We start from the raw sequence: 14,883 nt of genomic DNA, 5'->3' as shown, positions 1-14,883 counted from the left end.
TTAGAAGGGTAGGGGTTTAATTACAACTATTTTTTGTGGTGTGGTCCACTTAAGCTTTGGACTTGTCTTAATTTTGAGATCATGCTTTAAAATCAATTGTGAGAACAAAAATATTGTTGGGGCGTGGAAGTAACCTCAGAAATAAATCACACAACAAAAAATAAATGCAACCAAAATAACTATAGAGAACACATGATTTTACGTGAAAAAATTCTTGTAGGAAAAAACACAGCACAAAGCGACAAACAATCCACTATGAAAACAAATTACAAAAGAGGAGATCAACTTAGAAATGCAAAAACCTAATATAAAACCCTTCTCAAAACCCTAATTATTTTTTAAAACAAATTCTTCATACTCTAATTCTGTGTTACAAACCCTTATATAGTGTTATACCCAAATTAGGAAACAGATTGCACAATTATGTAAAACCGTGCGTGCCATCGATTAATCGACATCAATTGAGCATCCTTCGATCGATTAACGACACAATGTTCGGTTAATCAAACATGCTCAAAAGTTTTCAAAGAGCTAACATGATATTTCGAATTTATCTCGATCAATCGAGCCTTCATGTTCGATCGACCGAACATATCCAAACCGTCCAAAGAAATGATTTGGAAATTCGAGATTTGATCGAGGATAGAGTTTGATTGATCAAACTCCCTTGTTCGAACACAAATTAAAGTCATCGGTTTTCAACAATTTCCACCGTGACTTTAATCTCTATGCTCCACTATTCCAAGTTGCTCCCTCCATCTTTAGTCGTCTCATCATAGCTTCATCATTGTTTCTTGTGCATACTCCATCTTAATTCTATTTTGTCAAGTTCAAAGAAGTTGAGCAAAAATTGAACTTCTATACATGAATTACATTTGTAAGCATGTCGACTGAATTCATGCTAGTGTGATCTTTTTAAGAGTAACACCGCCTTCCTCAACTACATGTTGGATAAAATTATAACGAACATCGATATGTTTGGTACGAGAATGGTATACCGAGTTATTTGCCAAATTGATTGCACTCTCGTTGTCATAATTCACAGGCATTGCTTCCTTTTGAAACCCCAACTCATTTATCATATTCCTCAACCTAACCATCTCCTTGAATGCTTCTATTACCGCCATATATGCAGTCTCAGTTGTGGAAAGAATAATCATAGACTGAAGCTTTGACATTCAACTGATAGCTCCACTCGTTAACATAAACGAGTATTAAGAAGTATAACTTCTATTATCCACGTTTCCAGAGTAATCAGCATCCAGATAGCTTACTAATTTCTCTTTGGATTTACTGAACATCAAAACGTAGTAAATCGTTTCTCGTATGTAACGAAGTAGTTATTTCATTGTCTCTTAATATTGCTTGCTAGGGTTTAACATATATCTGCTCACAGCTCCAACTGCATGTGGAATATTTGGTCTAGTACAAACAATGACATACATTAGACTACTAATTATGCTCGAGTAGGGCACACGAGACATATGTTGCTTTTCTTCATTTGTGTACGACATTATATTAACTGGTTTTGCCTTGTCCATCTCAAATTTGAGTGGAACCTTCTCAAGGTATTCTTCTTGAGACAATTATAGCTTGCTCCTTTCTCTGTCCCTATATATATAATATCAATACTGATAATCCTCTTTTTAGCCGCTAGATCTTTCATCTTGAATATCCTTAATAATTGAATTTTCAATACGTTGATATCAAATATTTTATGGTTGGTGATAAATATATTAAAAGCATATAATACTTGAATAATGAATTCACCATCACTTAGTTCTTTAAAGTAGACATAATGATTAAATTCACTTCTAGTAAACTGTTGGCTCAATATGAAAGAAATAAAAAGAAATAAAAATTTTGTACCATTGCCTAGATGACTATTTCAGGTCATACAACGACATCTTTAACCTACAAATTTTATTCTCTGCTCCATGTAATTAGAACATTCTACTTGCTTCATGTATATCTGCTCTACTAATTCTTCATGAAGGAAAATTGTCTTTACATGCAATTATTCTAGTTCAAGATTGTATTAGGCAACTAATGTCGACACAAACCTGATAAATACATGCTTGACCACAGGTGCAAAATGTAGGGAAGCGCAGAAGGTGAGCCCTTAAGATCTGACGGTCTACACGAAGTTTGGAACCTTCACAAAGCAGAAGAACGGTGCTTCAACGGCCCGCCTATCTACTACTGGAGTAGATGGAACTATTCACACATCTGATCCTACGGTATATAGTGGCCCCGGATTGCGATCTATGGATCAGATCGTCCCAAGGACAAGCTAAAATGGACAGACTATAGGGCACACAATATCTCTCTGTATACTCTCGGTTTATCGTATGACTCAATGCTTTACACGAGAGAAGCGCATTCCTTTTTATAACAGAGGAAGGAGAGTTTGGGTGGGATTAGGATGAGGCCAAATAATCTGATCAAATCCCTATCTTCAATTAAAAATCAAATTCATATTTAAATTTGAAATTTAATTCAAAGGAAGAGACCGGAGAAAATATGGGACGTACCCAGTAGTGATTGCTCACAAGTGGGCCCCACTAGCCTACGTCCAACATCTCCCACTCAATCACATTGTGAGATAGGCACATAAATTTGTCCATCTAACTTGTTTAATAACAATCAAAGAACCAAACATTGCGATCAAAAGAATCAGAGGCGTGGGACCAGCTGAATCACCATAATCTTCTCACAGGTGCTTAAGTACTAAGTGACCACCTGACTAGTACTTAATAACCCAAGCTTTGTAATGCCTGTCCTAGTCCGCATGACCACACCGGATGGAGTTGACTCCCGACCTGGAGTACTCGACCAACATACGCACTTATCCAACTTATCGAGTTATTCTGAAAACTTGATTTTTCACAAACTTCGATTGAAACCAATTTAAAGTAATACTTATATATATATATATATATATATATATATATATATATATGCTTTTTAAGAAAAATATTGTTTGCAAAAGTCTAATAAAAACAACTCGATACTGTCGGCGGATAAGTCTTCAAGTGCGTATTTATAGTTCTAGAAACTTGGTGTAGCTGTTACGGGATCTTCCCCATGCAGATGTGTAATTTGAAATTAATCAAGCCGCTTTTTTAGCGTAACTGAGTCTGACCAATCAAGGACCTTTCGTCATAATACACTAAAATAGCGACACTCAATCTCATCCTCATATACACAAGAGGAGGATAGCTAAGGACACAAAAAGTCACCTACAAGATTGGCTACTCGCACGTTGCAATGATTAGATCGAATCAAAGCAATCTGTAGGTAATAGGTCCCAGCACGCGACTACAATCCACGTCGTAAAGTAGACAATACTAGGTGAATGTCGGGTATACAATACGCTGGTCATTCCACATGAGGTACGACTTATCTCATAACCTCATAACTTGGTTTTAATTTCATGCCATAACATTGATCGCATGTAACAGAATGGAGCGATTATGTTATTTGACTGTATCAGTCTCATTTACAATCTTTATAAGATTGTAGGCGGATATAACTCACTCATATCCTCATCCTCTATTATTTACAATAAAGGGAAGTTCATACATCAATGTATAAACATAGCCCTAAATGTATCTCTCTTGTACATTCAAGGTTGGTCAACCCGTGCGAGTGGGTGATCGGCCTGCCGACAAAAATAGAAATCCCAAATAATTTCAAGGTAAATGCTGAGGATCCTCATACCTAGTTTATATTAGTGTTCAATACTGGATAAAAGGAATATATTATTCATGAAAGATCGAATGTCTTATAAAACAAGTACATCATTCAAACTTTCCTCAATCTCATTTGTCTGACGTGAACATGAAATAGATATCTAGTTATAGGTTTCGTCATAGGATCAGCCATCATCTCCTTAGTAGGATTGTAGCTGAGGGCGACCTTTTTATCTCTCACTTGATCACGGACGTAATGATACTTGATTTCAATGTGCTTAGATTTCTGATGGTGTTTAGGGTCCTTTGCCAAGTCAATGGCAGAAGTATTGTCTATCTTCAGCGATATAGGCTGACGAACACTTGGTACAACACCCAGACTCAATAAAAATCTGCGAACCCATACACACTCTTGAACTGCAGCACAACATGCAATGTACTCAGCCTCCATAGATGAAAGAGCTGTGGATGTTTGTTTCTTACTCGACCATGAGATAGCTCCTCCTCCGAGTAAGAATACATACCCTAAAATAGATTTTCCCTCGTCGGCGTCATTACCCCAAGCAGCATCAGAATATCCTTTGAACTCGAGGCTTGTTCCTTCATAACACAACATTAGGTCTTTTGTTCCTCTGAGATAGCGAAATATACGTTTGACGGCTTGCCAATAAGACTATCTCAGGTTACTCTGATAACGGCTGACTATGCCAACTGCATAGCTAATATCCGGTCTGGTGCAAAGCATAGCATACATTAAGCTCCCTATTGCACTTGCATAAGGTACTGAGGACATAGCCAATTTCTCGGCTTCAGTCTGGGGACACGATTTCCTGTCTAGCTTGGTAGCTTTATCCATAGGGATTTCAACAGCTTTTGAATTTTCCATCTTGAACCGCTCTAAGATCTTTTGTATATAGGTTGCTTGAGACAAGCCTAAAAATTTCTTAGGGCGATCCCTGATGATTTTTACCCCAAAAATAAAGTTGGCTTCACCGAGGTCTTTCATCTCAAAGTTCGAGAATAACCAATCTTTAGTCGATATCAACAATTGTATGTCATTACCAGCTAACAAGATATCATCTACATATAGAGATAGTATCAGAAAAGATCTTCCAGACCATTTCATGTATACACAATGATCTTCTTCACTCATCGTGAATCCAAAAGTTGTAATGGCTAAGTGGAACCTCATGTACCATTGTCTTGAAGATTGCTTCAGCCCATAAATAGATTTCAACAACTTATAGACTTTCTTTGGATGCTTTTTGTCCACATAACCCATGGGTTGTTGCATGTATATCTCTTCATCCAAGTCACCATTTAAGAATGCGGTCTTTACATCTATCTGATATAACTTTAAGTTTAAACTTGTGACAATGGACAAGATCATGCGGATTGAGGAGAACTTTGTAACAGGTGAAAAGGTCTCCTGGTAATCAATGCCTTCTTATTGTGTAAAACATTTGGCAACTAATCATGCTTTATACTTGTCCACTGTACCATCTGTCTTTCTTTTGATCTTAAGTATCCATTTATTACCTATCACTTTGCGATTAGAAGACAGATCAACAAGTTCTCAGACTTTATTTTTATTCATGGAAGCAATCTCTTCATCCATAGCATTTACCCAATCGGCCGAGTTAGAAGATAATAATGCATCCTGATACGAATCAGGTTCATCATCATCAACTACAACGCAAGAGAATGTTTGCCCCTCAATATCAAAGTATCTTTGGGGAATCAATCCTCTTTCGCTTCGACGTAACTCAGAAGCCTGCTGAGATGTCCTCCCACTGTCCTGGTGAACTATATGAGCATCTTTATCTTGAGGAGCAGAACTCTCACTCTCCTAAGATACATCGGGTATTTCAAAAAGTTCTATTGAAACCTTTTGCTTCATTCGGATTGGGTATCTATCTTCAACGAACGTCACGTCTCGGGATTCTATCTCAATCCATCGTTCATGGTCCTCATAAACTAGAACGTATCCCTTTGAATGCATAGGGTACCTAATGAACACGCATTCAATAGTTTTACTATCAAGTTTACCTCTATGATGAGTAGGTAGCAAAACATATCCCAAAGATCCCCAAGGGCGTAGGTTGGCTAAAGAAGGAGTCCTCCCAGACCACATCTCATATGGAGTCTTAGAAATGGATTTGGATGAGACTCTATTAAGGACGTAGACGGCTGTTAACAATGCGTCTTCCCAGAATGTTGTAGAAAGATTGGCTTGTGCCATCATCAATCTAACCATGTCCAATAGTGTCCTATTTCTTCTCTCTGCAATACCGTTTTGTTGTGGAGTGTAAACCATTGTGTAATGCCGAACAATTCCAACGTTTTCACAATATGATTTAAATGTTTCAAATGTATACTCGCCACCTCTATCAGATCGAAGGATTTTAATCTTTTTCTCAAGCTGATTTTCTACCTCAGCTTTATATTTAAGAAAACAATCAAAAGTCTTAGATTTGTGTGAGATGAGATGTAAGACCCGTGTCCTAGCTCGTACCGTTCCGTAGGCTTCCGTAGTCTTTTCGGTCGAATTCCGGTGACCCGCGATCTTTTATCGGCAGTTGCATGCGACTCCGAATTGTATTTTGTATTCCAGAGTCGGCTCGACCCGAGACTTGTACCAGTGTGACCGCGCCGTCGCCACGGTTCCGACGCCGCGTCTCACGCGCCGAGGTGATACCCAGGCCAGGAGATGTGGGCCCACATTCGGTTCGAGGAAACGCCGCACGTTGCAATACCGAGAGAATCTCTACAATAGGTCAAATCAATTAAGTACATGTCACCTTACCCAAAAAGTAACCCAAAGTCAACTCTCCCTCTCTCCACCCATCCCTTTTCAAGTACACCCATCACTCACCCATCACTCACCCCATCACTCACCCATCCCTCTCTTTCTTACATCATCTCTCTCTCATTTTTTCTCTCTCAAGCACCATGAGAGCACCCCACGTCCATGGTTCTCCATGAGAGGAGCTTTGTGTGGCCCACTCCCTACCACCCAATCTCACCCTCTAAATCAATCTCGACCGTTGAATCGCACCCTTTGGAGCTTTAGGGTGTGTTGATGAAAGAAGAAGTCCAAGTAGAAGCATAGGTGCGTGATTTTTTTTCTTTGTGATTTTGTTGATTACAGGGCCCTTTGGAGCTTTAGGGTGTGTTGATGAAAGAAGAAGTCCAAGTAGAAGCATAGGTGCGTGATTTTTTTTTTTTTGTGATTTTGTTGATTACAGGGCCCACATATGGTGGGACCCATCCTGATGTATGTACTATTCAAAGAGGGAAACCATAGTTGCGGGGTCCGTCCGCTACTCACATCCCTCCATCTCTCTCTCTCTCTCTCTCTCTCTCTCTCTCTCTCTCCCCCATATTTTGTGGCCCACCTGATGGATGTAAAAATGATCCGGACCGTTTAGTAGCAAGGACGCTCTTGCTGTCCAAGTTGCTGGACGTCCAGCGATCCTAGGCTCTAATGAAGAGAAAAACACATATATTAGATTGATCCTGGGGGCTGTGTGGCCCACCTGCGTGGACCCTCCTATGACGTATTGTATTTGATCCCAACCGTCAACTCTCAGATCATTGGGATTATGATCCAGTGGGCCAGATGTAGCTAGATTAACCGTTGACCACAGTAGGGCCGTTGGACAGGGATAATGCTATCCCAGCTTTGTTTGGAGTGGGGTGGCCCACTAACATGGACCCCACCTTGATGTAAGTTGCATCATCATCGTCCATTTGTAGTAGGCCTAGATCCAGCGCCTATGGGCTACACCATAGCAGCAGCAATAGAGGCGTGATTGTGGTGGTGCCTTGGATCTCCATGCCACCTTGTTGCTGATCGTTGGATGAAAGGAAAACACAAATACCAGCTTGTTCCTCAGCTGGTGGGCCACCCTCACGTGGACCCACCTGATGCATGTATTGCATCCTGACCGTCCAGACGCTGGGGTCTGGACGGAGGGAAAACAGAAATATCGGCTTCATTCCAAAAATAAAAAAAATAAAAAAATAATAATAATAAAAATAAAAATCCTTGGTGGGCCACACTCACGTGGACCCACCTTGATGTTTATGTCAATCCACGCCGTCCAGATCTTTGGACGGTGGGCCCTTGAAATGAATGGATTGAATCCATCCGTCCAGACCGCCCATCTGGACGCTAAAGGGTGTGCATATAATATATACATATAATATTAGTATAATACTATGGTGGGCCCCACGTGGGACCCACCATGATGTATAGAAAGATCCTCACCATCCAGTATATTTGGACGGTGGGTCATCACACCGTCCAGATCAGGGTTCCACCCTGCACGTGTGAAACACCACACCGTCCATCTGTTCTGACAGCATCTGGACGGTGCTATGGGACCCACCTTGATAGTGTGTTTGATCCAGCCATCCACCCAGATTGGATGGTGATGGGTGGGGTCTTGATATATGTATTCTTTACATGCCATCCATCCATCTCAGGACGTGGGGCACGTCACGATGTATGTGTCCTCCACGTCGTCCATCTGTTTATCCAAGCTGTCCAGCTGTGTGGACATGGACCTAACATAAACTACGTGATTTATCTGCACCGTACACAGTGCTGTGGGGCCCTGTATTGACGTATGTGTTTTGATCTACACCGTCCAATGTTTGGACGGTGCTGGACAGGTTGGATGGCACTGTGGACACCAGCCATGATGTATATTTTGATCCACACCGTCCAGAATGTATGGACGGTGCTGTGGACCCCACACTCAATGTATGTATTGTATATCTACACTGTCCAGTGGTATGGACGGTGGCGACCACCTTGATGTATTTATTGTATCCACATCATCCATCGCTGGACACGGTCGTGGACCTCACCTTTGATGTACGTGTTTCACCTATCCATCCATCTGATGGTGGACACCACCTTGATGTATGAGTCTTATCTTACACCGTCCAGCAACTACTGGACGGTGGGACCGTCAGCAGATGTATTTATATTTGGACGGTGGGTCACCATTCTATTGAGAATAATGGCCAGAATTTCCACAGACAAAGTAGACTATATTTATCTTTTTCTACTTCTTCTTTCCATTCCCCTTCTTGAGATTTGGAGCAGGCGCTGTGGTCTTCTGTTCTTGATTATTCTTCTTCGCCTTCTTGCAAGCTTTGAACCGTTTATTGTTAGCTTTCCGCTTATGGGTATCTACTACAAAGGCCTTGGCCGAACCTGGCTGAATTGCATTCATTTCAACTTCATGTACCAGGTGGCCACAACCTCACATACCAGGTGGCCATAAAAGTCTCTGAACGTAGTGATAAAATTAGTATGGTTCAGAATTCTTTTGATTTAGGCCTAAGATTCAGGCAAGGAACGATGCATGGTTATAATCTTCTGATTTTCAGTCAATTTACACCCAACATTCCTAAGGGCACCCATCATTTGCTCCATCTTACGAATATGATCTTTGATGGGGTAGCCGACAGGCATCCTGTACTCTTGAAATTCTAATTTCATTACCCTAACTCTCGCATCTGACTTCTGCCCATAGACATCTGTCAGTTCTTCCCAGGTTCCCTTAGCGGTTTCATGCACTTCATACGTAGGTATGAGTTCTTTGTGCATAGTGCTAAGAAGGACATTATGGGCTGAACGATTTTATTTTCGCCACTTATTATAGCGAGTCATCGCAATCCTATGTTCTTGTAAATTTTCGTTTTCAGCCAAGATGGGTTCCTCTTGAATTACATCGAGTGTGTGAGATATGTCGTCTTCGTCCAAAAGGCATTGCACCTCGCGGGACCAGTCTTCGTAGTTGTTGCCGTCAAAATGTTGTCCTTTTAGTTGTTCAGCGATTAACGCTTTGGTGGCCATCTCTACATTGCATGAGTATCACTACTTAGCTATGATCTAAGGTATTGACACTAATCATCAGCATTTCTACGTGTTATATAAATTTTTAAAGTATAAAAGTAGTTAAAACATCTCAATGAGATCTGAAAGTCCACATACCCGAATGGGCGGTGTAAAACAATCAAGTTCTCTAATTAAGATGGGTTTAATACTTTTATAAGAATAAATTTGTATAACCTGCAACCTTCCATTACATGGTTGCATGCATCATTTCGTAGAGGAGAATAAACTCCCACTCAGGTTATGCACAACCTTTATATGTATATAGGGAGTATCTAAGTACTAAGTTTTTTTATATTTTCCAATGAAAAATAAGAGAGCTTAGATCTAAACACATCAAGCCGAATATTTTCATGCATATTAACATCATCATCAGAAAGAAAAAATCAAGTGCTTAGATATAAAGAGAGTACAATCTTCACCTGTGATCATGACCATTAGTGATGGATCCGATCATTACCGTTAATGATCATTGTTGATGATGGATCCGTTCATCAACATTGATCATCATGGTTGATGATCGTTTCGTTCACTAATGAGCTCTAGATCAATAGTGAAGAAGAAAGGAAACAACATTCATATGCATGAATCTTAGATCAATCTAAAAAACAGGTATAAAGTAGCAGCATGAAATAAAAATAAATAAATAAATTCAAGGTTTAGGTGGGCCACATCATTCTAGCTTATATCTCTCAAGACCATCTTTAAAAAAAATGGTGGTCCGACTGATTTAAAACCGTTGGGCGCATTAGGCCTGAGTCAGTAGTCAGCACTGACCCGTAGCCCAAGTTAACGTAGTACCCTCCACTCTAGGAACCAAGTAGCCTAGGCTTTCGCCTAAGTTACATGACTCAACTGCTCATCTTAAAACAGCCGAGCCAGCAACACTGACAAGACCCTTTTCTACGGACCCAAGCCAGCCGCCCTCATCACCTCAATAAAAAAATAATAATGGGATATTAAAACCATCTGATTCCTGTGATTTTTGCCTAGTAGCGGATGAGTACTGGACCTAATGGAGGGTTCCTATACACTTAGCCCACCAGAGCATAACTCTTATCTTATTTGGCAGGTCATTATAAATGCACCATAGTTGGATTTTGGTGCAGCAAACACACTCCATTCATGTGGGTCCAGACTATGGGTGTGACTCATCCAAGTCGACTTGGTTATAATTGGGTCCAATCTTGTTCAATTGAATTCAATCATACTCCAATCAAACTATGCCCAACATAGATCCATGGATAGGATCTGATACATCCCCATGGATAGGATCTGATACGACCCTATGAATCCATACCCTCCAATTAAGCGGACCATGTCTTAGATGAGTTCATGTCCACAATTCCCTTGCATCAGAAGTTCCAAACTATCCCAACACATTACCCATGATGGCCAAGATGAGTTTTCAGAAACACTCCATGAAAAAAGAATGCCCATGTGCCTGATGGATGGACGGTTTGGATTCATCTTATACCATGTGATCAGACCCACATGAATAGCTGACGTCACTATGGCTGATGTTATGAACATCAGTCAATCCGTTTCTGCAACAGCAGTGGTGTAGTTCAATACAACATGGATATTGCTGGTATGATGTACACTAGCGGATCAGCTTCCCACGTGTACAACAGCAATGATTTAGTTGTTTTGAGATACGTCACTGACAGTAATATAGATGGGTATGCATTATGGTGACGGGTTTTGAACTAACACGTATATAGACGGCCAGGCGGTCTTCTCACCATCCGGGCCCCAATAAGTTTTTAACTGTAGGCACACATGATAACATAAAGAACACATGTATAAGATCCCATCTTTCCATCCAATTGGAATTTTATTTTATTTTTTTTAATTAGGGCCAATCCATGATCTCTTCGCAGATGGACGGTCCAGATTCTACTAGAAGGACAACATACTTACACATGGCTATAGCCCACGAAAAATGCTATATCATGTTAATGTAGTGCTGTATGTGTTCAATATTCTAGTGTAGGCCTGGCAATGGGGTGGGGCCCAGGCCTGGTATGTAGTGCTGTGTTGAGAGATACGTCACCAGCATCCATTTAGTGGTGTAGTTTAATATAACAAGTATTGCTGTATATTGGATGAGATGTACACGTATGTACTTCAATACAACAACTTATGTAAAGTACCATAAAGTATACATCCATGCCGTGTACACAAGGTGTATTGAATCATAAAGGTCTACATGATCACCTTGGTCCATCATTGTTGGGTTCACTTGCACATGGCATACGTGTATACAAAATCCAAATCTAATCCACCATACACATGGATTCCAATCCAAAAAGAAAAGATGAGTTACTTACCTTTTTAGATGAATGTAATCGGAGATCCGCCGTTAAATATGCTCTGATACCATTGTAGGGAAGCGCGGAAGGTGAGCCCCTAAGATCTGACGGTATACACGAAGTTTGGAACCTTCACAAAGCAGAAGAATGGTGCTTCAATGGCCCGCCTATCTACTACTGGAGTAGATGGAACTATTCACACCTCTGATCTTACGGTATATAGTGGCCCCAGATTGTGATCTATGGATCAGATCGTCCCAAGGACAAGCTAAAATGGACAGCCTATAGCGCACACAATATCTCTCTGTATACTCTCGGTTTATCGTATGACTCAATGCTTTACACGAGAGAAGCGCATTCCTTTTTATAACAGAGGAAGGAGAGTTTGGGTGGGATTAGGATGAGGCCAAATAATCCGATCAAATCCCTATCTTCAATTAAAAATATTTAATTCAAAGGAAGAGACCGGAGAAAACATGGGATGTACCCACTAGTGATTGCTCACAAGTGGGCCCCACTGGCCTACGTCCAACACGAAAATCTCACTAAGTGCGAAAATCTCTCTAAATTCGATATCTTTAACCTTTCATTACAATATAGCCTTGTACCTATTATGTTTTTTTTGATAAATTCATTTGCAACCAATCACTTTATATCTAATGGAAAGCTACACTAGCTTACATGTTTCATTATTGTACAAAAAATCCATCTCATCCTGCATCGCGCTGTTATCTACTTCTCAGCATATACATCATCAAGAGCCTCCTGAAAAGTAGGCAAATCCTAATCATCCGTCATGAGGGTACATGTAATATTTGAGTTATCTCTGTATCTTGCTGGTAACCTACGATCCCTCGATGAACTTCTCCAAAGAAGTGACAGCCCCACTTGCTCTTGTACCTCTTCCTGCGGTTCAGCTTCTTTAAGTGTTTCACCTTTATTTATTTTGACATCAATCACTACTGACTTTTCTGTTTCCTTGCGTTAATCCTTGTGGAACAAGGAACCCTCATCAAACTTGGCGTCTTGGCGCATTGTGATTTTTCGTATGAATCATATAGCCTATATCCCTTAACACCATTATTGCCAACAAATGTACACTTTTTAGCCCTTTAGTCTAGCTTATCTTTCTCAATAGATGATACATGAGAGTAAGCATCATAACTAAATACATATAGCATTGAGTAGTCAACTTTTTGATCATTCCATACTTCTTTAGGGATTTTACAATCAATAACTGTAGATGAGGACTGATTCACCAAATAGCAAGCCGTATTAATGACCTCATTCTATATGCATTCGCCTAATATAACGTTATTTAACATACTTTGAGTCCTCTCTAAAAGAGTCTAATTCATACGTTTTACCACACTATTCTACTCCGACGTGTGCCTGATTGCATTATGCCTCGCAATCCCCTTATCCTTACAAAATGATTGAATTCCTTTGAAGTAAATTCTTTACCATTGTCAGTTTATAACGTTTTCAACTATCACCCTGATTGTTTTTCAATCATGAACTTCCAAAACTTGAAATTGGCAAATATATCAGATTTATTATTCATAAAATAACTACACACATTTATAGAGAAGTCATTAATGAATGTTACAAATAAGGATGACTCTCTTCCGGAAACTACGGGGGACGATCCCCACACGTCAGAGTGCACATAATTCAATGGTCCACTACTATTATGTTTTCTGATTTTAAATGACAAATTTGGTTATTTACCATATATGCAATGCCCACATATATTAAAATAAAAAAAATTTAAAAGTAATAATTAAACCCTGATCGATGAGTTCCTTCATACTGCGCTCACTCATGTGGCCTAAATGTGCATGCCACACATGCTGATGTGGATTCCACCACAAACGTGTATTCCCTATCAGCTTGTAGAGATCATCACTCTTTTGTGCGTTCATGAAGGTGAGTGCCTCTTTTAAAACTTTTAGAACACCATTATATCCTATGAACTTGCATCATAGTGCATCAATAACACATAGAGAAATCAATTTTTTCTTTAAATCTGGAACGTGTCTCACATCTGTCAAAGGACGCTCCACCCCATCAAACATTCTGATGTGAACAGATCCAATTCCAATCATCTTACATGCATGATCATTGCCCATAAGAACCAAGCCACAATCATACTCGTTGTACATAGTGAACCAACTCCATTAAGGGATCATGTGATACAAATTCCTTGTATTCAAAATCAACTCCTAATAGAAGTAACACATTTTGAATACCAATAATACATCGCAACCATTCGAACCTTCATGGGGATTCCGTTAAATTAACCTCTTTGTAGAATTATATGAATTCTCATTCTTTGGGCTTTAGGATTCTAACAATCCTTCTTCGTATGTACATGTCTACCACAATTCCAACACTTCAAATATCCTTTTTCTTTTGACTTGGACTTCAATCATGATTTTTTTTTTCTTGCTCAGACATTTTACCCCTAGCAATCAGCGCTTCCGTAGGTGTATCTTATCAACCGCTCTTCATTCTTAATTGCTTTGACTAAAGCGATTAGATAGTGGTGTCAAGCTCCAAGGTGTCTCTACTATGGCACAAAGTATCCATCAGATTTTCATAAGAATCCGTAAGGAACATTAATAGGATAGGGGCTCTATCTTCTTCATCGATTTTCACCTCCACGCTCGTCAGTATGCAAATTAATTAGTTTGTTAAAGGCGATGATGCCTCATCGATATTCAACCCCTTCGTCATCTTCAAATTATAGAGTTGTCTCTTCAGATATAGATGGTTTGAGAGAGATTTTGTCATGTAAAAACTCTCCAACTTCATCAAGAGCCCTATGGTGGTCATCTAATTAAGGATATTATAAAGGACATCCATCATCCAAACATAATTGGATCGATGTAATCACCATCCGATTAACTTCTTCTCATTCATCTTCATTCAAAAATTTTGGAAGCTTTGCTTTTCC

This window comes from Magnolia sinica, chromosome 2, assembly GCF_029962835.1.
Source record: "Magnolia sinica isolate HGM2019 chromosome 2, MsV1, whole genome shotgun sequence".
In the NCBI taxonomy this organism is placed as follows: Eukaryota; Viridiplantae; Streptophyta; class Magnoliopsida; order Magnoliales; family Magnoliaceae; genus Magnolia; species Magnolia sinica.
The sequence above is the reverse complement of the archived record's forward strand: the minus strand, read 5'-3'. Positions refer to the sequence as shown.